The sequence below is a fragment of the Macaca fascicularis genome, chromosome 1 (assembly GCF_037993035.2).
Source record: "Macaca fascicularis isolate 582-1 chromosome 1, T2T-MFA8v1.1".
NCBI classification, from domain to species: Eukaryota; Metazoa; Chordata; class Mammalia; order Primates; family Cercopithecidae; genus Macaca; species Macaca fascicularis.
Genome location: NC_088375.1, coordinates 14295964 through 14317551, shown reverse-complemented (window position 1 = coordinate 14317551; position 21588 = coordinate 14295964). Strand labels below are relative to the sequence as shown.

The following is a 21588-nucleotide window of genomic DNA, read 5'->3' as shown; positions in this document are numbered from 1 at the left end:
TGGAATCACATCTTATCCAAATCAGAGATTTGGGGTTCTCATCTGCTCAGCATGTTTACAAGATGTGTGTGTGATACGACTACCCGCCTAGTAGCAAGGGGACCTCTCCTGTGATGGGCTGAATCGAGTCTCCAGCCCCAAAAGATATGTTGATGTCCTAACTCCGGTGCCTGTGAATATGACCCTATTTGAAAATAGGATGTAATTGCAGATGTAATCAAGTTAAGATGAGATCCTACTGGATTAGGGCTTAATTTAGATCTCTAAATCCAACGACTGGTGTCCTCACAAAGAGAAAAAGATTTGGATACGGAGACAGAGACGGAGGGAAGATGGCCACGTGACAGCAAAGGCAGAGACTGGAGAGATGCAACTGCCAGCCGAGAACTGCCAAGGACTGCCGGCAAGCACCAGGAGCCAGAAAGCAGCAAGGAGGAAGTGTGGTCCTGCAACACATTGATTTCAGACTTCCAGCCTCCAGAAATGTGAGACAATACATTTCTGTTGTTTTAAGGCCCCCCCACAAATTAACAAATTTGTGGTAATTTGTTACGGCAGCCCTAGGAAACGAACACACCCTGTCCCCCTCCCCCGCCCCTACACCGTGGGTTCCCATAAGCTCTCCCTGAAGACCCTCTGCTAGGGCAACTACAGAGCACCCCTGTTTCCCAAGCTATGGCCCGTTTTTCCACTGTCCCCGACACTGGGTGACAGGGAAAGGCTTTGCCACGGGAATGAACCATCCACTCACACTGCTTTCTGCAGACAAGTCACCACTGTGCAGTCAGTTTTTTCCTCGTTTCTTGGAAAGCACCTCTCAGGACCATTTCAAGAAAAACAAATTGTGAGGTTAAGGATCTGTTTAAAGTGAATCATCAGCTCTAGTTCCAATAACAAACCAGGCCAGTCGGGTCGCTAGGACAAGACTGGAGCCACTGTGAGCGTGCACTAACTGTGGGTCAGGCATGAGCGGGTCTCTGCACACACGTCACCTGGCGTGCCCCCTCCCCCTGTTCACTCGGCAGGCGGCCTTGGTGGCTGCCTTCCCAATCTTCTGCCCAAAAGGGACGCAGAACTGCATGCTCACCAAGTAAGAATTTTCAAGCAGTTTTGAAATACGGTTTACCATCTGGGTGAGCTTAACAGGAACACTTTGAACCCATATAACCCCTTGTACCCAGAAATCCCCAATTGCTTGGTGATAACTGGTTGTATGTGTGCAAAGCTCCCTGCTAGCCCTCCAGGAGCTTTGAGTCCTCGGAGTCCAAGAGCAACCTGAACCTGGATGCAACACAGATGCCTGTGCCCAGCTGGGGCTCAGAGTAAGCCAAGCACTTCTTTCATTTCAACATTCCTGAGTTGTCTTCCCATAGGTGGTGGCAGTAGAATGAACCACTCATCAACTTTTTTTTTTTTTTTTTTCCTGAGACAGAGTCTCACTCTGTCTCCCAGGCTGGAGTGCAGTGGTGCGATCTCAGCTCACTGCAATCCGTGTCTCCCAGGTTCAAGTGATTCTCCTGCCTCAGCCTCCCAAAGTAGCTGGGATTACAGGCACGCAACCACCACACTCAGCTAACTTTTGTACTTTTAGTAGAGATGGGGTTTCGCCATGCTGCCCGGGGTGGGTCTTGAACTCCTGACCTCAGGTGATCCACCCGCCTTTGCCTCCCAAAGTGCTGAGATTACAGGCTTGAGCCACCGCGCCCAGCCCACTCATCAAGTCTTTATCTGGGCACCACTATATACCAGGCACTGGCAAGGCACTGGTTAACCCATTTCTCCATGGAGCATCTGTTGAAGTTGGGGGAAGTATAAAAAAAGATTATAACAAAAGGTAAGCAGACAAGTAAATAAAAGAACTGCGGACTGAAATAAATGTCATAAGGAAATTTAGGAGCTAAAACAGAGAACAGACGAGGCCTGACTTTTCACCAGGTGAGCAGGAAATGGCCCTGTGAGGTTACACTCAAGCTGAGCCAGAAGACCAGGTGCAAAGGTCCTGTGGCAACGAAGATCTTAGCCAGCATCCGAGGACCTGAAAGAAGACCAGGGTGGCAGGAGTGTTGTGAGCACAGAGGCTCCCGCAAGAGGAGGCTGGAGAGGTTTGCAGGGGCCAGATCATGCAGAGTTTACTCAAGCATGGATTTTATTCTAAGTACAATGGGAAGCTCTTGAAGGGTTTTTGTGGTGTGTGTGTGTGTGTGTGTCTGTGTGTGTGTGTGTCTGTGTGTGTGTGCAGGGGAAGGGTGAAGGGGTGACATAACATAATCTCCTCCTCTTTTCCCCCTTCTTCCTCCTTCTTCTTCTTCTTCCTCCTCTTCTTTTTCTTCATTTTCTCCTTCTTCATCTCTTCCTTCTTCTCCCCCTCTTCCTCCTCCTTCTCAGATGACCACTTTTGCAGCTATGTGGGGACAGTTGATTTGAGGTAGGCAAGTGTGCAGGGGAAGGCCTTTTAGGAAGGATGTAGCAGGAACCTGGACTTGGGTCGCGGCGGTCGCAGGGGAGAGAAGGCGCGATCAGATGTCTACTGGTGACGGGATTGATAGGATGTGCTGATAGATTGCAGGGAATGGGAGTGTTGGGGAGGGTCCTGGGTGACTGAGTGCCTGCCTGCTCTTTACAGGGGTTTCTGTCCCACCCCAGAGTGGCATACCTGGCTCATGGGCTCCTGGGTGACCCTAAGAAGCTGTCCCAAGATGACCATCAGGGCCCCTTCCATCCTTCACTGCCACTGATAAAGCTGGACAGCTCTGCCCTTCTCTGGAACTCACCTGGGATGTCTCAGTGACTCTTACCTCTTGCGCAATAGGCAGAATTTTTTTCCAAATGTGATAGTCTCCTTTGCATCTGATGGGGCCATTCTCCACTTTCTAATGACCACACAACAGTCTTGCCTGCAAGTGCCTTCCTAAGCTGGGGTCCTACCTCAGAATCAGTAGTGAGTTAGGAAATCACATCTCTGGAGGGTGAGACATGAAACCGCAGTTTGCAACATGTACCAGTTTCTATGATATAAATACCCCTGCCATGGCCACTTTCAAGCTACCAATAGTTAACCAACTCAAAACATTCCTGAACAGTGAACACTTGGCTCTCACCAGCCTATAGGAGCCAGGCCTAGCTCAGGATCGCATGACTGCTGGCCTAGAACACCATGCCAAACAATTTCCTCCAGCTTCTCAAAACGCGCAGTTGTCCAGGGCAGAAGCTGAGTGTGCAGGAGGCTTGGTGAGGTGATGCACTGAGTCCACAGGTCTGGGAACGAACCCAGTCAGCGACTCACTGCATGCTCAAGTGTGTCTGAATAAGTTAACTTCAAAACCAAACCGAGTGCTCAAGCCAATGTCTCTCCACTGGTGATGGAGAACAGCCTGGCAGAACTTTCCGCATGGGTAGGTTCTGGGGAATGAATGGGGAGTCGGGAAATCTGGGTGACAACTCTGGGTCTGCCACTAATTGGCTCAATGACCTCAGACATGTTGCCTGACCTCTCTGAGTCTCAGCCTTCACATCCCCAAAATGACAGGCAGATGATCTAATAGTCAGCCACTGAGTGTCTTCCAAGGCCTATGGACTGAATGCAACACCAAGGTTCCTGGAGAACCTGTTTCTGACCCAGGCAACCATGCAAGTTGTGAAGCCAGAGGGGAGCTTGAGCACCAAGTTGAAGACGGCAGTCTTGCAAGGCTTTCCTCGAAGCAGCTCCTGCAGACTGGCTCTTTCACCTGAAACGCCGTAGTTTTGGACACAGGTAAGAGTCATGGGGACAGAAAAGGAAGGAAGACAGAGACAACCCAGGGGAGAACGATGACACTCGGTGACTCGAAGGGTATGGGCAATGCAGACAAATGAGATCAAAGAGAGCTCCCCAAGTTGTGCCCATGCCAGTTTCCCACACCACGCAGAACAGCGGGAGCAGCAGCTTTTGGGCTTCTCTGACTGGTAGACTGTGTTTAATGGCTGCAGAGCCTGCACCTTCCTAAGCGGATGAAGAACTTCCTAGAATGTCCCTTAGGACCCCTCCTATCAAATGATACCAACACCACTCTGTGACTTTGTCCAGGGGCTGTGTGTGGAAAACACTGCCTATTGTGTGGGCCATGAGAGGCCGTGAAGGGAGCTGCACAGACGTCCCTCACCCAGAGATCGGGGACCACCCTCACGGACAAACATCCCCTTTGCCATTCATTCCATGTCCTCCCCAAGCGCATCCTGAAATGCCTTCCTCATTCTATAGCCGGCATACCTAATATCCTCTTCTATAACCCCAGTTCTCTCCATTCGAGGCCACAGAGGTGAACATAGTTGAGAAGTCAGAGGAGGCGGCTGAGAGATGCTTAAACACCCACAGAGTAAGGACCGGACCTTTTTCTTCCTTCCTTGTTCTCAGGCTTTTCTGCACGTACCGGGGGCATTGGCTGTTGACACATGAAATATTGAGGCAGCCTTGTCTATGCTCTGGGCACCTTATTTGGGTGAATGTACCTTTTCAAAATCAAGATGTTCTGGGGTTTTTTAAAAATAAAAAGTATGAAAATATCCCAAAACTGAAAAAAGGACTGAGGATAACCATATAAAAACAATTTAAGCTGAGAAAAATAAGCCAGTCCTGTCGAGTCCCAAAGAGAACCTTGGTTTCCATGGGACGTTAGCAAAGTGCAGAGCTCCTAGCAGTGGGTAGGATGGAATGTTTGCAGCCTTTCCAAATAAGCAAACATCCCCCAGAATCCAGCATCCGTGCCCCACATGCTGTGGTTCCAATTTGCTTCCTGTTTTCGGGCCTCCCAGAAATACATCTCACAGACTTTTTATTTTCATCTCCCCACCTTGAAAAGCACAGATTTGCAAGTGTGAGTGTCTTAACGGGGAGACGAATCCAGCAGGCATTCGAGACATTCAGGCAGGAAGAAGTGCATCTCATCGGAAATTTTCCATCGCCAGCACTTTTTAAAAAATTCCCAAGATAAATGGGTTTTTACTGGTAGGACTAAGGGCTCCATTATTTTTCAAATACTTTGCTGCTTCTAAGGAGCCAAGAAAATTGGCCATGCACCTGGCCAGCCGATCCAACCTCAAAAATCTTCTGACCTCAATGAAAAGGCCCTAATTTTTCCTTGCCTTTAATAAACGTTTCTTCTCTTCTCCCCAGCAGTATTCAGCATGTGGGGTGGGCAGGCGGGGGGCCCAGTTAATGTAAACAGGCAGGAACACTTGATTCATCAGGATTCTTCCCACTGCTCCAATCCAGGGGTCTCTGCTTCAGACAGAACCCCTATGCAGAGAAGCATGTGACTTAGGACTTCCGGGGGATTCGAAGTGCAAGTACATTATGGCACAGATTTAAATGTTTACCTGTCTATGTGTATGTTAAAAAATCAATTTCTTAGAGATGGTTTGAAGGTGTCAGAAAAGCCAATTCAGGTAGAAAACATGTCCCTTGCTCTGTAGATGCCTCCATTCTGTCTTCCAGAACCTTCGAGAGAAGAGCAAGGATTTGGACTGTGGCCTGGAGACGGAATCTGCAGCGCTCTTTCCCAAGGAATGCATCGCAGCCCCTCAGGCTGGAACAGGCAGGTGCTGTGAAATCTGGCTGACAGGTCAGCTTCAAGGTGATGTGCTTGCTGAGTCTTCTCTTCTTTCAGCGGAGCTCACATCACGCCACTGGTGCCTGGCAAAAGTAAATAATGATGAGTGAGTGTATGAAGCAGGAGGGTCTCTACACACCTGTAATTACTACCTGGCAAGTCCCTGCAGAATGCAGGAGTTCCCCCAGAATGCCAGTGGGGCCATTTCTGGAGAGAGGAAGTCAACATAGGTCCTCCAGGCAAGATCTAGCTGGAGGAACTAGAATTAAAATTTTATCACTGGACGGATGTTTTGTCGCTTGGCGGGAAAGTTCTGAGTCAAAGTTCCCAGTTTCCTAAGCTGTTATAAACCCGGTTGAAATGCTCACATACACCTGTGAGTGTCTCAAAACAAACAAAGCATAATCGCCTTAGAACAGCACTGTCTTATAGAAATATAGTGTGAGCTACATGTCAATTAAAATTCTCTAGAAGCCACTTTTAAAAAGAAACAGGTGAGATGAATTTTAATAATATATTTAACTTAACCAACCCGAAATAGTATCACTTCCTCATGCAATCAATATAAAAAAATTGCTAGTGAGATATTTTACGAAGTCTTCCAAATCTGGGTATATATTACATTTTCAGCACATCTCACTGTGGACGTGCTTCAGGTGCTAAGAGCCACACAAGCTGTGTGCCATGTTGGACACTGCAGCCTTTGAGGTTGACATGTACACCTTTCCACCTTCTGAGATCACCTGATGCATGATAGATTTCCCACAAACATTTCATATAGAAGAATGAATCTGTTATATGTGAAATTTTACTTGATCTGAATATACTAGTGCTCTTAATAAAATAAGAATTACTAAACAATTTCCTTTGAATAGTACCAGGCAGTTCTGAAACCCAGCCTTGGTTGATATTTTCATGTGCTGATAACAGCAACGAAAGTATCATGACTTCTGTTAATAATTGATTGCTCCTTGCAGGGGAAAAATAAATAAAACCGGAGTCTGACTGCTCCACCCCTTAGGGTCGCTTACTAACGTCTGGATAAGCGTGCGTTCTCTGGGGATTAGACACAAAAACTGCCCTCAGGGACAGCATAGCCCAGGGACAGCCAGGCAGACCAACAATGCCTAATGCTGCATTTGTGCAGGGGGTCATGTTGGCAACAATGTGAACGCTTCCTGGAGAGGAGACTCCAGCTCTGCATCCTGAACAGGGACTAGGAGTTCCTCAGGAAGGAGGGCAGGAAGGAAACATCCAGTGAGAGGAAGCAGTAGGCACAGAAGTTTGCAACCACCTGCAAAGTAGGGAGGCACAGGACCTCAGGACCCTTCTACAGCAGTCCTGTAGGCCCAGAGGGAACTGTTTCACCATGGGACAATCTACAACAGTTGTCCGACAAAAATACTTGCAAGCCACGTGTGTGACGGATTTCAGGAGCCACTGAAGGGTCAAAAGATGGAGATACGATTAATTGTAATGACCTATTTTTATCTTAACCCACGTTGTCCAAAGCTTTATCGTGTCACTGTGAGATACCTCACGTTCTTTTTCATGAAGTCTTTGAAATGTGGTGTGTCACTGACACCAAGAAGACATGCACGGGTCTAGATGCAGTGTGTGTATATAATGAGTAATAACCTCTGCTCACGTTGCGGGGTCCAAAAGAGAGGTCAGGACAGCTTCAAGGAAGAGGGCTAGGGATGAAAGAGGAGATAAAGTCGCCCACCACTTCTGAGGGGGCAGCAGACTGTGCCAGGCGCTGTAACGCAGGGGGAAACGGAGGCAGCAACTTCTCCCACGTGCTCTCAAAGGCGTCTGTGTCAATAGCATTAACTACCAAACAGAACACTGAGGAATGCTTGCTAAATGTTGCCCAGTGCCTGTACACCAGACCATAAGGCTAACCCAGAAAAGAGCAAGTGCACCTGTGTGGGAGGAGGGCAAGTCTCCTTCATCCGTCATCCCGGGTCACAGAGGCGCCTTTCCCTCCACTGCCGGGGAAATGCAGATAGATGCAGGCTGCCTAATGTGGAAATGTTTGGATCTGGAACAGAGAGGCTAGCAGGCCGGCGGGGAGGAGGCAGGGTGACGGTAACCAGCCGCACCGGAATGCTGATGGGGAGCGCTGCACCCACGGCTTGCCAAGACCCCAGCAATATCTTTCCTAATAAGTCTAGCAGTGCCTGAGGCTCCCCTCTGAAGCACAGCCTCTCCCTTCCGCCTTGGTCTTCTTTAAGGGAGAGGGCGTGCAAGCCAAACCCTGCAAGCACTTGGGCGCAGCCCTGCTCTCCCCGGGGCTCTGGGCTCGGCAACAGATCCGCTTTGTGAATGAAAGGGGCATCTCTCCAAGATGGCGCGCTCTACCCTGCGGGCACACCGTGCACACGCCACTCCTCCAGCTGGTCTTGGGGACTGCAGTCCTTCTTTCCTGGATGGGTTGGGGGTGGGGGGCTGTTGAGAACTTTCCTCCTCCTTTTCTTCTTCCTCCTCCTCCTGTCTCCCTATCCCTGGAAGAGGGCCATCCACTGAACTTCAGAAAGAGGTCACCCTCCCTGAAAAGGAGACTTGGATTGCTGCATTCAAAGCCACCCCCGTGGTCCCTCAATCCTGGCCACACTTAGTTGCTACAGCAGGGAGAGGTTTCCTAGGCTGGTGTCCCGGCCCCGTGCAAACAGAACTCAGGATGACGCCACATGTGTGTTTGGGTCAAAGCACTTTTAACTGTGGCTCCAAGAACAGCCTGTACAGCCACTTGAGTTTCCCAGTAACAAGGAATGTACAATAGATGAGACTTTACTGGCAAAACAATTAAAAAAAAAAAAGAAGAAGAAGAAGAAGAAGGGAGAAGCAGCCCAGCCTGGTCTCTTTATAGGGTCCTAGAGCAACCAGTGGTGGCTGGGTTGAAAAGCACAGCACTTAGCCATTCAGCAGTTTATGACCTCAGTTTACTAATAAGTCCTTGTAACAAGATTACCAGAGGGATTTTGCAAGCTTCTAGACCCAGGTGTGGCTGAAGGTGAGCTGCTCAGGGACAGGGGTTCTCTTGCCATTGGGAGAAGGTTAGGAAGAATAATTTTCCGGCCCCAGGACTTGTAGATGATTAACGTGTTTCTTTCGGTTAACCAGAGAGTTAATGGTTATTCAAAGCACTCTTCGATAATGGAGGGTGGAGGGGAGAAAATGAATGTGTTAACCATTAATCCAGGGAAATGCCATAAAAATTAAAATGGAAAACACTCAATCTGGGAAAGGAATTCACTGGCTGGAAGGGTCAGCCAGGCAAACCTGGTGAGGAAGGAGGAAGAGAGGGAGCCGGAGGGAGGCCTTAAAGTTCATGTGTACTCAGAGCTGGCGTTTGTTATTTTTTGTTCCTTTTCCTTGTTTCATTGCTCCGAGGAAACAGAGTAGAAATAGCAAAATCACAAACATGGGAACATTACAAATAAAGTCAGTTTTATTGGTCTTTTTGCTCCAGCCTCCCACAGCTGAGCCTGTCTGACTTGTCCCCTGTCTGACTTGTTCCCTGGCCTCTTTGGGGAGCAGGAGTGGAGCTCAGACAATCCATGCTTGGAGAAAGTCGAGTGTTTTTAGGAGGCTGGTGCTGACAGAGGCATGCAGCTCTGGCTCCCGGCCTCTTCTTGGAGTCACACTGGCGAGCACCCAGACACAGCCATCATGGTGCCTGTGACAGTCACCCTGTTGGCCCCTGGGACAGCATCCTCAATGTCTTGCAGCCAGCCCAGTGCAATAAACAGGAAGACTTTGGGGCAAAACTCCTGCTTTGCATAGGCTACTCCCAGACACCATCTGGGACACGTCCTGACGAGCTACGAGCTGGCATCGGTGGGAATCTCTGATGAAGGATGGGACTCCCTTAAGCATCACACATGTGTGGAGCATTCTCTAGTGTGAAGACCTTTTTAGAGTACAAAGGCCAGATTCTGCCCTCAAGGGGTTTACAGGCCATTAGGGAGATAAAACAATCTAGGGCAAGTGCTGGAGATGCAGCATCAGCCAACTGCTGAATACACTCAAAGAAATGAGAGCCCACCGAACTGTCTGGTAGCCTCCTAGGAAAGCTGAGTCCGAGCTGGGCAGGGAGGTTGGGTAAGGCTGTGGCCGGGAGAAAAGGAAGAGGCAAGGCAGAGAGAGAAAGGAATGGCAGAAATTTGTAAGGAAGAGACCTATTTGAAGAGGAGGAGAGAGAAGAAGTTAACATTGGAAGACAGGTTTGGGTCTGTCTGTGGGAGCCTCGATGCCCAACTGCATTTATACCCCATCAATGGCACTGTGAAAAGTTTTGAGAGGAGAGTGAAATTAACAAAGTGGGGCGTGGGAGGAGGGTGGGTCATGAAGGATGAGAACAAGCAAGTCACCATGTGGTTACAACAGTGGCCCAAGGGCGCCCTCCAGGAACGTGGGGCAGGGGAGCCCAGGACAGGGGGAGGCCTCCACCTCCTCTGTGCTCTACAAAGGGAAGGGATCAAGGGGTGAAGATTCCAGCCCCTTTGGAAGTGGAGGAGGCTAGGGAAGAGCTCTTGCTACAGGGAATCCTGTTCTCACGGACCTGGAGGCCAGGGCCTTTGCTGAGAACATGGCAGGAGAGGGCAAGGGCTCACAGAGGGAAAATTCAAAAACTCCAACAACTACTGGGAAGGAAGTGGAGTGAGGGAGGGATGAAGAGCGTGAATTTGTGGGTTCAGTGGACAAGGTTATCTGGTTCTTTCTAGCATCCCAGGAGTTCAGAAAGCACAGGATAAAAGCCACTTACTTTTTCCCTCTACCCTTATGGAGGGTTGACTATGGGCCAGTGCTGGTCTAGGAACTGAGGGGAGATGAAGGACCTCAGATACATATTCTCTGTCTTCACCAAGCTTGTTGCAGAGTGAAGGTAAGAAACATAATACAATTGCAATAAAGAGAAATGGACATGGGTCCTGCCCCTTAGAATCAGAGATTGTTAGAAGTACAGACTTCTGCCAACTGATTAAATCCTACCACCACCACCACCATCATCAGAAACTTTCTTGGCACAGGGCACAAGCTTGTGTCTTTTTTTCAAGGCGAATTCTAACACACGGTGTAATATCATGAGTCAGATTGTCTTGGTTTCTATCCCAACTTTACCACTTACTGACTCTATGTGTGTGCGACTGCTCTTGCCCCAGTTTGTCCATCTAAAAAATAGGATAATAGCAATACCTACTTCATAGGATTAAATGTGATCATTCTTATAAAGTCCCAAGAAACAGCCTAACAGAGCAGGCGCGTAATAACCGTTTGCTGTTCGCTAAAGGGCATGACTAGGGTTGTGGTAGGGGAATCACACGGTGCTGAGGGAATCCAGGTGGGGGATCTAACCTGGACCAGAGGGTCGGGGAAGGCTTTCTGGAAGAGGTGACTTCCAAGCTGAGACATGCAGGAGAGTGAGGAGTGAGTCAGGTTGTGTGGGTGAAAGTGAGAGTTCAAGCAGAGAGAACAGCAGGTGCGAAGTTCCCAGACAGGAGACCCAAAACCATGGAAGGGACTGACCGTGGTTTGTCGGGGCTGGAATGCAGGGCGAGGCAGGGCTGCGGAGGGGCAGGAGATGTCCAGATCCTGGAAGTGTTTGAATTCTATCCTGAGGGCCACAGGAAGCTGCTGCAGGGCTTTAAGGAGAGATGGATCCAATCTGTGATTTGAGGCATCCCTCTTGCTACAGTTTGGAGAATCAGTTGAAGGCATAAGCCCAGAGCCAGAGGCAAGTGGGGAAGAGGCTGATATGATCCCAACAAGGGAGACAGAAGGTCTGAACTAGGAAAGGGGCTGTGGAGAGGGAGAGTGTGGGCAAACTGACAAGCACCGGGGTGGCCGATGGCAGTGGGGGGATCAGAAAGATGAGCGTGCCAAGTGTGGCTCTGGACTTGGGCTTAAGCAACCTCTCCACTGGATGGATGTTGAGAAAGGGAACATGGAAATGGAGCACATTTGGGGAGAGAAATATAAATTCAGGTTTCAGTACATTGAGGTTTTTAGTGCTTATGAGATCTCCCAGTGGAGATGTCTGTCCACTGGGCAACTGGACATCAGACTTTGGTGCTCAAGACCTATGGTGGGTTGTAGATATGTTTTTGGAAACCATGAGCATTTAGAGCTGAGGCTGAGAATTGACATAATGTTCAGTGAAGACTCTAGGAGATGTAGGAGGGGCTTCATAGGCTCGAGGAAGCAGTATTGAAATGGTGGGCCATGGGCCTGCAGTGGAGTACAGGATGGATGAAGTCAGAAAGAGTACTTGGCAAGTGGCAGAAGAGTTAGTAGTCAGAGAGGGAGACCTCTGGGCCCAATATTTTTGTAGTGAGACAGTTATGTGTGACTCTGAGCGTAGCCATAGGCATAGCCATGTGGATGACCAAAGAAGGCAACGAGGAAGGTGAGTGGTCAGCTCAGGAATGGACACCCTGAGGCTGAAGACACTGCGAATTCCCAGGAGATGCAGCAGAAAAGAATAAGCTGGTGTGGGACTCACTGGGGAAGGTGAGGTACGTCCCTGTGTCCCAAGAGGAAGAGGGCAAGAATGAAGAGTGTACAAGAAATATGAATTGCCAAGAAACTCTAGACAGTGCAGGAGCACAGCTGCAGAGGCCCCCCAGAGAGCAGCCCACCATCTTCACTCCCAGGGACTGACATGGCAAAGGTATAGATGTCTTTGCACCCACTCCCCACTGTCTGGCTCCTGCAGGGACCCTGACCAGGGAGAGCCGACTTCAGAGAAGGCAAATATGCCAAAACCCATGTTACAGAGACATTCGCGTGGTATCTCGCCTACTTGTGCAGGCAGAGAAAGACTTGGCATCTCTCCCAAGCTGTATTCTTGACTCACTTTATGAATGAGGGCCTCAGATTTTCCACCTATTAAATGGGATAATAATTCTTGACATCTACTTGCTTCACTTGAACACTATGAATATAAAAGTTTTCCCAAGTGCTTTGAGCTCACATTAAAAGACTCTACCTAAACATTAGTGCACTCACTGCTGGATTGTCTTGGACACCAATCAACTTAAATGGATAATAATAAATTCCTCTGCCTATCTTTGTTGAGAGATTAAAAGAGGGAGAATCCCACAAGACCTTGCTTCTAGAATCCTCTGCTCTATAAAGTTAGGAAGTCTCTTAGGAAAGGAGTCTGAGGATGCACTCAGATGCAAGAGGTGTCTAGAACTGTTTCTAGAGCCTGAGCCATCTGGATTAAAGCATACAGCACAAGAGAATGAGGATGGAGTTGGGTAATACTTTGGGACCGTGGGCAGATATAGAGTAGATTCCAGGTTCATTTACTCATTCACGTGTTCATTTATTCCGTACAATTTCACAGAGCTTTTTTCATGGGCTCCCTGCGAAGCTTCTAACCACCAACCCCAGCATCTGGTTGCCTCTGTCTGGCCGCAGAACCAGCTCTCCCTGGCTGGACCTGTCTTCGGAGTCAGGTTGCTTGCCTTGCAGCCCCGCACCCACTCACATTCTCCTCACTCTCTAGGTGCATGGGGTAAGATGGCTGACTGGCAGAAGGAAGTTGTTCTCTGGGGTGTGTGTGACCCAAAGACCAACGGAGGGAGGAAGAACAGATGCTCCAAATGGCCACTGCACTTCTCCAGTGTCTGAAGGTGAGATTTCCGTGGGGGCGAGGTGTACAGTCATCTTGTCCAGCTGAAGTTTCCCACCTCCCTAAGGAGTTTGTAAGTTTCTCAGGCATAAGGATCTGAAATCTCTTAACCCGCAGGACTGTTCACACAGTAGGAATGTGTTGAGTGCAACTGGATAAATGATTTAGTCCATAAATTTGAGGACTGGATCATTCCCTTTAAGCTCCTGCTGGGTTAGGCAGATGCCGGAGAGGCTTCCCTGGCTCTTCCATAATATGTTGGCTTGCAGTTCCTTATTTTAACTAGAATTAAAAAGTACAGATCAGAACAGCAACAAAGATGCTGCCCTTGAAGGCTCAGTCCCATTAAATTAACCCCAAGCAGTGTCTCGTTTAAATGGGCTGCCACTTGCCAGGGTTTATAAAACCAAGTTTAGAAAGAACCAGAACAGAAATTCCCCTCAGGTCCTGAATTTCTTCCATTCCCGCACAGGGGTTTAAAGAGGCCCAAGGCTGACAGAGCTTTCGAAGCCTTTCCTGCTCCCTGGGACTCACCTGAGCCTAGTCACGTTTCTGTTGGCGTAAGGAAGAAGATTTTGCAACCACATCCACCCAATGATAGAATGGGAGTCCTCTCCACATAGTGAGGGTGGACCCTGTGCTTGCTGCAAGGGCTGTGCCACTGTCCACGTGGGATGCTGTAAAAGGGACTCCTACCTGGGTGAACGGTGACACCAGCAGACCTCTAGGGTCCTTTCCAACTCGAGGTTTCTTTAATCCTATGGTTTCAAGGCCGGGTGAGGTGGCTTACACTTGAGGCCAGCCTGGTCAACATGGTGAAACCCTGTCTCTACTAAAAACACAAAAATTAGCTGAACGTGGTGGCTTGCACTTGTAGTCCCAGCTACTCGGGAGTATGAGGCAGGAGAATCGCTTGAACCTGTGGGGAAGAGGTTGCAGTGAGCCTAGATCGCGCCACTGCACTCCAGCCTGGACTACAGAGAAAGACTGCATCTCAAAAACAAAAACAAAATCCTACGGTTTCAGGTAATGGGACTCTGGAAAGAATGATGGCAGGACATAAGCTCTGAATCTACAAGAGAGAATGATGGCTTGAGAAGCAGAATTGATTTGATGTTGGGGGCCATCCTCGCTAACAGGTTCCCCCATGAGCTAGCTAATCCAATTCACGAGACAGAAGCTGGTCATTTGGATAGCTGGGAAAAAAAAGCATCAACCATGACCCAGTTTCAGTGACAGTGCACAGTAATGGCCTCAATTAGGCGGAAATTGCTGGCGCTCCTGTTCTGCTTCTCCGCGCTCATCCTCCTGAGCACTTTGCACCTAGATGGCGATGTGCGGTTGGTACACAATGTGTGTGAAAGGCGCTGGCATAAAAGTGGTTTTATGGCTGTAGCTTGGGTTTGTAAGCAGAGCAAACAGGAAAAAAACTCAGGAATAAAAGGGGCAATAAAATAATTACATAACGCTTTGAACTCACACTAAATACCACCTTTATTTCAAGGCTCTCAATGTGTTTCACAGGCAAGTTTAGAACTGTAGTTGAATCCCCTTTTATCACAGGAGAAACTGAGTCACTGTGCAGCAAGGGCTGGAGGGCATACAGAGTTAGTTATAAGGGAGGGCTCTGGGAGACATCCCCACTAGAAGCCCTTCAGGGGGCGGGCCAGTGGGAGAGCACCCCTGACCACACCTTTGTTCTGCGTTTATATGTGCAGATTCTTATCCCTATGTATAAATTCTACCCACACATCCCGAGCCATGTCTGAGCTCCTTGACTGTGGCATTAACAATAGGAATAACAACACTTACCAGTTTTGACACCTACCGTACATCAGGCACTGCCTCCCCTACACCTCATTACCATCTGTGAAGTTGGTGTTATTATCCTCATTGTGTAAATGGAGACAATAAGAGGTGCAATGCTCTGGCCAGGTGACACCCCACACCCTCCAACCCCAAACACACACACACACACCGGAGGTGGCCTCAGAGCACACACTTTCCTTACCAGAGACTCCTGCTTCCAAGATTAAAGAACCAGGTTAACATTTTTCCAAAGAAGCCAGAAACTTCCATTTATCCCTCCAGTCTTCATTTCAGAATATGGAGAAGACCAGGACAGATTCTGACAGGCTTCCCTTAGAGTTGAGGAAAACAGTTTGGGAGACAAACAGCTAAAAAAACAAAACCATGAGGTGAGCTGGACAGGCATACTAAGATCTAACTGTAAAAAGCTCCACAAAAGTTATAAGACATTATTAAATAATGGAGAGAATTCCAGAACTCCAAAAATATTACTATAGGGTGTTCAAATGAGGAAGAATAATTTTTTTCTTTTATTTTCTTTTTTTTTTTTTTTTTTTTGTTGTTGTTGAGATGAAGTTTCACTCTGTCACCCAGGCTGGAATGCAGTGGTGCGATCTCAGCTCACTGCAAGCTCCGCCTCCCGGGTTCGCACCATTTTTCTGCCTCAGCCTCCCCAGTAGCTGGGACCACAGGCAACCGCCACCACGCCCGGCTAATTTTTTTGTATTTTTAGTGGAGACAGGGTTTCACTGTGTTAACCAGGATGGTCTCGATCTCCTGACCTCCTGATCCACCCACCAAAGAATTTTAAAGTATTTATTGTTCGTGGATTCTGTGTGTGTGCGTGGCTGTCTGTGTGTGTGTGTGTGACTGTGTGTTTACTATTCAAAATTTGAAAACCGTCCCATTGAATGTATTTTAATTGTGTAATATGGGAACAACTCAAGAGTGACAAGATTACATGTCACTGACACAAGCACTACCCACTGTGGATTCTGCGGGACTCAGTCACTCCTTCTAGGGCATGGCCACAGACCCTCCTGGCTCCAAGGGAACTCTGGCTAGCTGTTCATCAAACCCTCTTCCCTTTCCTCCTGGACAAGCGGGGCTCTATTTCCCAGACTCTTTGCAGTTGAGCGTAGCCATGTGACTGGGTTCTGGCCAATTCTCCCTCTTCCAATGATCTGTAAAACTTCCTGGGCCAATCACGGTGGCTCACACCTGTAATCCCAGCACTTTGGGAAGCCGAGGCGGGTGGATGACCTGAGGTCAGGAGTTCAAGACCAGCCTGGTCAACATGGTGATACCCCGTCTCTACTAAAATTACAAAATTATCCTGGCATGGTGGCGCATGCCTGTAATCCCAGCTACTTGGGAGGCTGTGGCAGGAAAACTGCTTGACTCTGGGAGGCGGAGATTGCAGTGAGCCGAGATCTCGCCACTCCAGCCTGGGTGACAAGAGTGAAACTCCGTCAAAAAAAAAAAAAAGCTTCCTGGGCAATTCTCCACTGTCTCTCACTACCATCTGTCTCCTGGAGGCCAACACCTGGGGGATCTAGAAAACACACATTAAGGATGACAACAGACTTCATCTGCCTGGAACCTGAGGGGCTGGATGGAACAGGACCCCTTCCCCATTCCCTGCTGCTGATTAAATGTGACTGATTTGACGTTGAGAGACATCCTAACTAATAGGTCCAACATGTGCAAGCTAATCCAATTCATGAGGTCGACCCTGATCATTTGATTGCTTAAAAAAAAAAAAAAAAAAAAAAAACCACACACACAGAGAACAGTTTCAATGACAGTTATAACATGTTATAAAATGTTATAAGAGCCAGCATTCCCTTCACTAATAGAGTAATTTAGAGATAAGAATCCGCCCTTTCCAGGAAGGTGAAAAGTTTGATGATCTTCTCCCCCTGATAACACAGTAGAAAGAAGCCAGAGGTGCAGAGATATTCTGTCATTTTCTTTGTTGAAGTGGTGGCCTGCGATAAAACTCAGCTTCTTCAGTGCCCTTCCTGGAGGCTCTAGGCTGAGGATGACAAATTGGTTTTGTCTTGAAGCTACCTGCAAATGATTGCTAGTCACTGCCTGCACTGAGGATTCTGAGGCCAAGTCGAGGCTTAGCAGGAAAGAATACTGTGACCTACATGACTTCTCAGCCAAACGCACAGAACGGGAATGGCCACATATGCCCTCATGTCAGCCAGTGTTCCCAGGGGCTTGTCCACGGGCAGAGTCCTTCAGAACCCCTTGGGATGCTTGCAATAATTCCATCTCAAAGCCCTCACCCTCACCTCTCAAGGTCTACTCAATTAAAATCTTTGGGCACGGACCCTGGAAATCTGCAGTTGTCTCGTCTTTTTGTGGAATTTTGATGTACAGTCAGCTTTGGAAATCACCCAGGAGCCTGTAGGCTCCTGCACAGGCGCTGCAGCAAGGTGACAGCAAAGGTGGGCTGCCTTCACCACCGAGAGCGGGTAAATTAGGGATAATAATAACACCTTCCTCATAAGAACGGTGGAAAGATTAAAGGAGATTTTACATAATAAGCACTCAACAAATATTAGCTTTTATTATGTTTTCTTCTTCTAAGAGTCTATAAGAGGCCTTCTGCCCAAGGCCATGGGCACAGGTAAAAACACCGTTTTCTAAGATTTCCAGATGACCTGGACAGCACCATCGCGTGCCCAGGCAGTGTGGATATAGCAATATCCAGGGCTCGGACGCGGGCATGGTCTTTGCTCCCTGCTCACAGCTGTAAGCAGCTCCACCTCAGCTTCACATCCACGCTGGCTAAGAGCCCTGGACAAAGAGAATCTGTTGAGAGGAGCTCAGAGGAAGACAGGAGCTGAGTACACAGAGACGCTGACTTGGTCATGACCATCATGGTTACAGTGCCAGGCAGTGCTGCTGTTCACGGTGACACTGGCACAGGTGGTCTCAATGTGATGTGATGGTGGCGTGCCAACCAATATTGTTGATGTGGGTTCAGGGCTGCAGGAGAACGATGAGCTAGACCTTCCTCTAACCTCACATCCTAAACTTTACTGCCTTTCTCTCTTACGGCATTTTCACCATCTCTGCTTTATCAGTGGTCACATCCTAGCTCTGAGCGCTCATCTCTCAATAATATGATGAGAGAGGAAGGAAAAGGAAAACCTCTCTCATTTTCCAACTCATACCCATAAAGACACAAATAAACAAAACTCCTGACTCTTGTGAATGTCACCAAGAAAAAAATTAGTTGGAAGACTAGCCAGTAACTTACAAATCAATCCAGAAGTTTCTGGAAATGAGCAGGAAGCAAAGCACACCAGGGGTTGGCAGCTTGCACTGTAGCCGAGGTCTTGCACTGCCCAACCTGATGATGAGGTGCTTCCCTGAGACCCTGGCCATTCTGCCAGCCCCATGGCACCACTGCTAGCAGATACGGGATGCTGGGACCTCCACAGCCCACCTTCAGCTCAAGTCTCCAATGTCCCTGGGCTGATTCTCCTCACTCACTGCTCACTCAGAGTCCCAGGCAGGGGTCCAGCTGGCCAAGCTTTGGTCCTGTGTCCACACCCCACTGCCAGGGGTCTAGGAGAGCTAGTAGCCAGCCTTTCCTGTTTCCCTGGTGGATGGCAGAGTCCCAATATAAGAAGTGGGTTCAAATGCAAGGCAGCCAAAAACCAGGAAATATTTAGTTCACTCACTTAATCCTGGCTATTTTCAGCTGATTAACAAACAGAAAAGCAGAAAACCCCAAATTTGACTGCCCTATCTGCTTATCCTTCTGTGAGCCCTTCTAAGCAGGCTTTGGAGAAGAGCCCCACATGCAGCTGTGGGGTTTAATTAAATTCTGTTCAGGAGGAAAAGATAGAGGTGGTTGTCAGGCATGTGGCTCAGTTGACTATTCAGAGTTGGAGTCTTTGCTTTTGGGCAGTGAGGTCTCAGGAGCTAGGGGGCTTCGGCCAGTCCCAGTGAACTGACTGAAGGGTCGCTAGTGGAAGGAAGAGGCACCATGGGGCCCCAGGAAGATCAGGAGCCCAGACGTGCCTAGTTCCAGCACATAATGTGGAGTCGTTCACCAGCCAAGGAGCCGGGAAGTCTGAGCTCCAGCCCAGCCCTGCCTTTGCTTCTGGCATAACTTTGAGCAGATCTTTCAACTTTTGTGACTCAGTTTACTCACTTGCCAAATGGAGATAATCATATGGCACTCAAAAGACTTTTGTAAGACTCTAATGAGTGTTTATAAAGCACTTTGGAGAGGTTTATAGTTATTTGAGCTGGGAAAGGAATTACAAATTATTCAGGAGTAAACAGTATTTAGAATCTGAATTTTTCAGCCACCAACAGGTTTTCCTAGATGTTCACAAGACTGTCATAACAGGACACCCTGGAGTTCCATCCACGCCGTTTGGTTTCATTCAGAGCAGCTCTCCTCCCTGAAAAGCATATCACAGGCTTGGGGAGGGTCATGCAACCACAGACGGCACATTTTACAGCTCATGAGACAAGAAAATGACTGGATTTAGAAATGGAAGTCACATGCTCGAGATTTTCATTTTCTTTTCTCTTTTTTTTTCCTTTCTTCATTTTAATTTTACTTTTAGAAACCGGGGATAGCATCAGAGCAAGTCTCCATAGACTTGCTTTGAAAGCCAGATAGCCTGGCGTGGTTGCATGCACGTATAATCTCAGCTACTCTGGAGACTGACGTGGGAGGATCACTCGAGCCAGGAGGTCAAGGCTGCAATGAGCTAAGACGGCGCCACTGCTCTGCAGCCTGGGCAACAGCAGGAAGATCCTGTCTCAAATAAATGAATAAATGAATGAGTAATAAATAAATGCCAGATAAACCTGATTTCTCCCCAACTATAACACCTCTTCCCAAACTGGATGTCTGCTACCTACCTCCATGATAATTTGTACTGCATGTGATAGTAACAGATACCCATTCACAAAGAAACACATTTCATTCCCATAGGAGTATGGAATTTTAAAACATAGAGTACTTGTGTGTTAGGAGAAAAATAATAAAATCTGCTGAGTCTCCATGTAGAGTGTTGTCCTACATGCTTCCACTTGCCTTTTCTCCCCCTTGTTTGCACAATAACACTGTGAGGGTCACTAGATGTTCCCATCTCCAGTTTGCAGAGGGGACACTAAACCTAACAGCAGGAAGCTGCCCGATGGCAAAGGCATGGACACGGTCAGTGTGCAGCAGAGCGCACGTGCATGCCTGGGCATACCCTCTTCTGCTTCCGTGTTGTTGCTGCTGCTACACCATCAGCAGCTGTACCTAGTTACCAAACATGCGAGTGCTGTACAAGTATCCCAAACTCTGCCGTAATCCCTTGCCCAGCCGCCAGGACCCTGAGCCACCAAGCACAATGAAATAAGCAGGATGTGGAGGGCAAGAGAGAAAGCAGGAGTTCGAGGCGAAAGTTGGTGCTCTCTGGTTGTTCTTGGTTGGCCAGAGGGAAGGGAGGGGCAGCAGGAAAAGAGGGGCTCCCTGAACTTTTAATTTTGGTAGAAGAGGCCAACTCAGTTCTTGTTTTACCCTCTGTCTCGAAGATCAGCCTGATCCTGCAGAACCATTTGCTGTTGGGTTCCCCAGTGAACACCAGCCAGGAAACCAGAGCGTCTGAGTTTCCTCCTAAATCATTTCCATGAAGAAGTGTGGCCTTCCCACTCCTGATCCACACCCAGAAGAACGAATAGGAAAAAGGGACCCATTTTCTCAGCAGATAGCCTCCCTGTCATCAAATCATTTTCACGTTTATGATTCCATCTCAGCCTGAAAGAGCAGGAAGTCTTTGAAAAGAGAGAGGGGACATCATCGGAAGGAACCAGGTTCAGAGAGTTTCCCACAAACCACTCAACCTGGCCCTCAACACCCACCCCAAGACGGCAACAAATCTCCATGCCTGCCATAGGTTGGCCATTCAAACTCACTCAACAAACGTGTCCTTGGAATCCCTACCATAGGCTAGCTGGGAGGTTTATAGAAGGATATGAAGGAATCGTCCCTGGCCTCCGGCAGGTTATAATCTACAGAGGTAACAGAAAAATGGTATTGATTCCAGAAAACTGCGTTCAAGGAGATGAATAAAGGACAACGGAAGAAAGTCAACTCTTCACTGATCAAACAACCGCAGGTTTTCAGCTCCAAGTGCTGGCTCTTCCATCTCTGCCTGGGATGTCTTTCTGCTCCAGGTCGCTTTGTTTTAAGTCTTCCACAACCTCCTGGTGTATCACAGACAATACCTCCTGCAGGAAACCTTGCTTAATGTCTCCATTCTCTCTCTCTCTCTCTCTCTCCTTTGAATTCCATGGTTCTTAGCTAGTATCTCCCTGATGACACCTTGTATTTTCTATCCACATTATTTCCACATCTGTCTTAATGCCCACGTAGCTCTGTACCCCGCCTAAGGGCAGGACTACATCCTGCATGTGATAGGTGCTCAATCAATATTTGTGGGATTTCATTAAATCCTGTTGAAAATCTTACCAAGTAAAATAATGAGGACCTGTAGTTATATTTGCTGGATTTAA

The 21588-nt window shown here is 48.2% G+C and overlaps 2 long non-coding RNA genes across 3 annotated transcripts; both read left to right on the top strand.

Annotated features, from left to right (window-relative positions):
• The first annotated feature begins 3210 nt into the window (after positions 1–3210).
• Positions 3211–5867, top strand: LOC135970722 (uncharacterized). Its single transcript, XR_010586593.2, has 2 exons — positions 3211–3751; positions 5471–5867. It is a non-coding gene; the product is annotated as an uncharacterized lncRNA (long non-coding RNA).
• A 6994-nt stretch (positions 5868–12861) lies between these two features.
• LOC135970714 (uncharacterized) lies at positions 12862–20085 on the top strand. Of its 2 annotated transcripts, none has more exons than XR_012414030.1 (2): positions 12862–13231; positions 19644–20085. It is a non-coding gene; the product is annotated as an uncharacterized lncRNA (long non-coding RNA). The 2 variants fall into 2 exon arrangements; XR_010586576.2 differs by lacking the exon at positions 19644–20085 and adding an exon at positions 13703–14716.
• The last annotated feature ends 1503 nt before the right edge of the window (positions 20086–21588 follow it).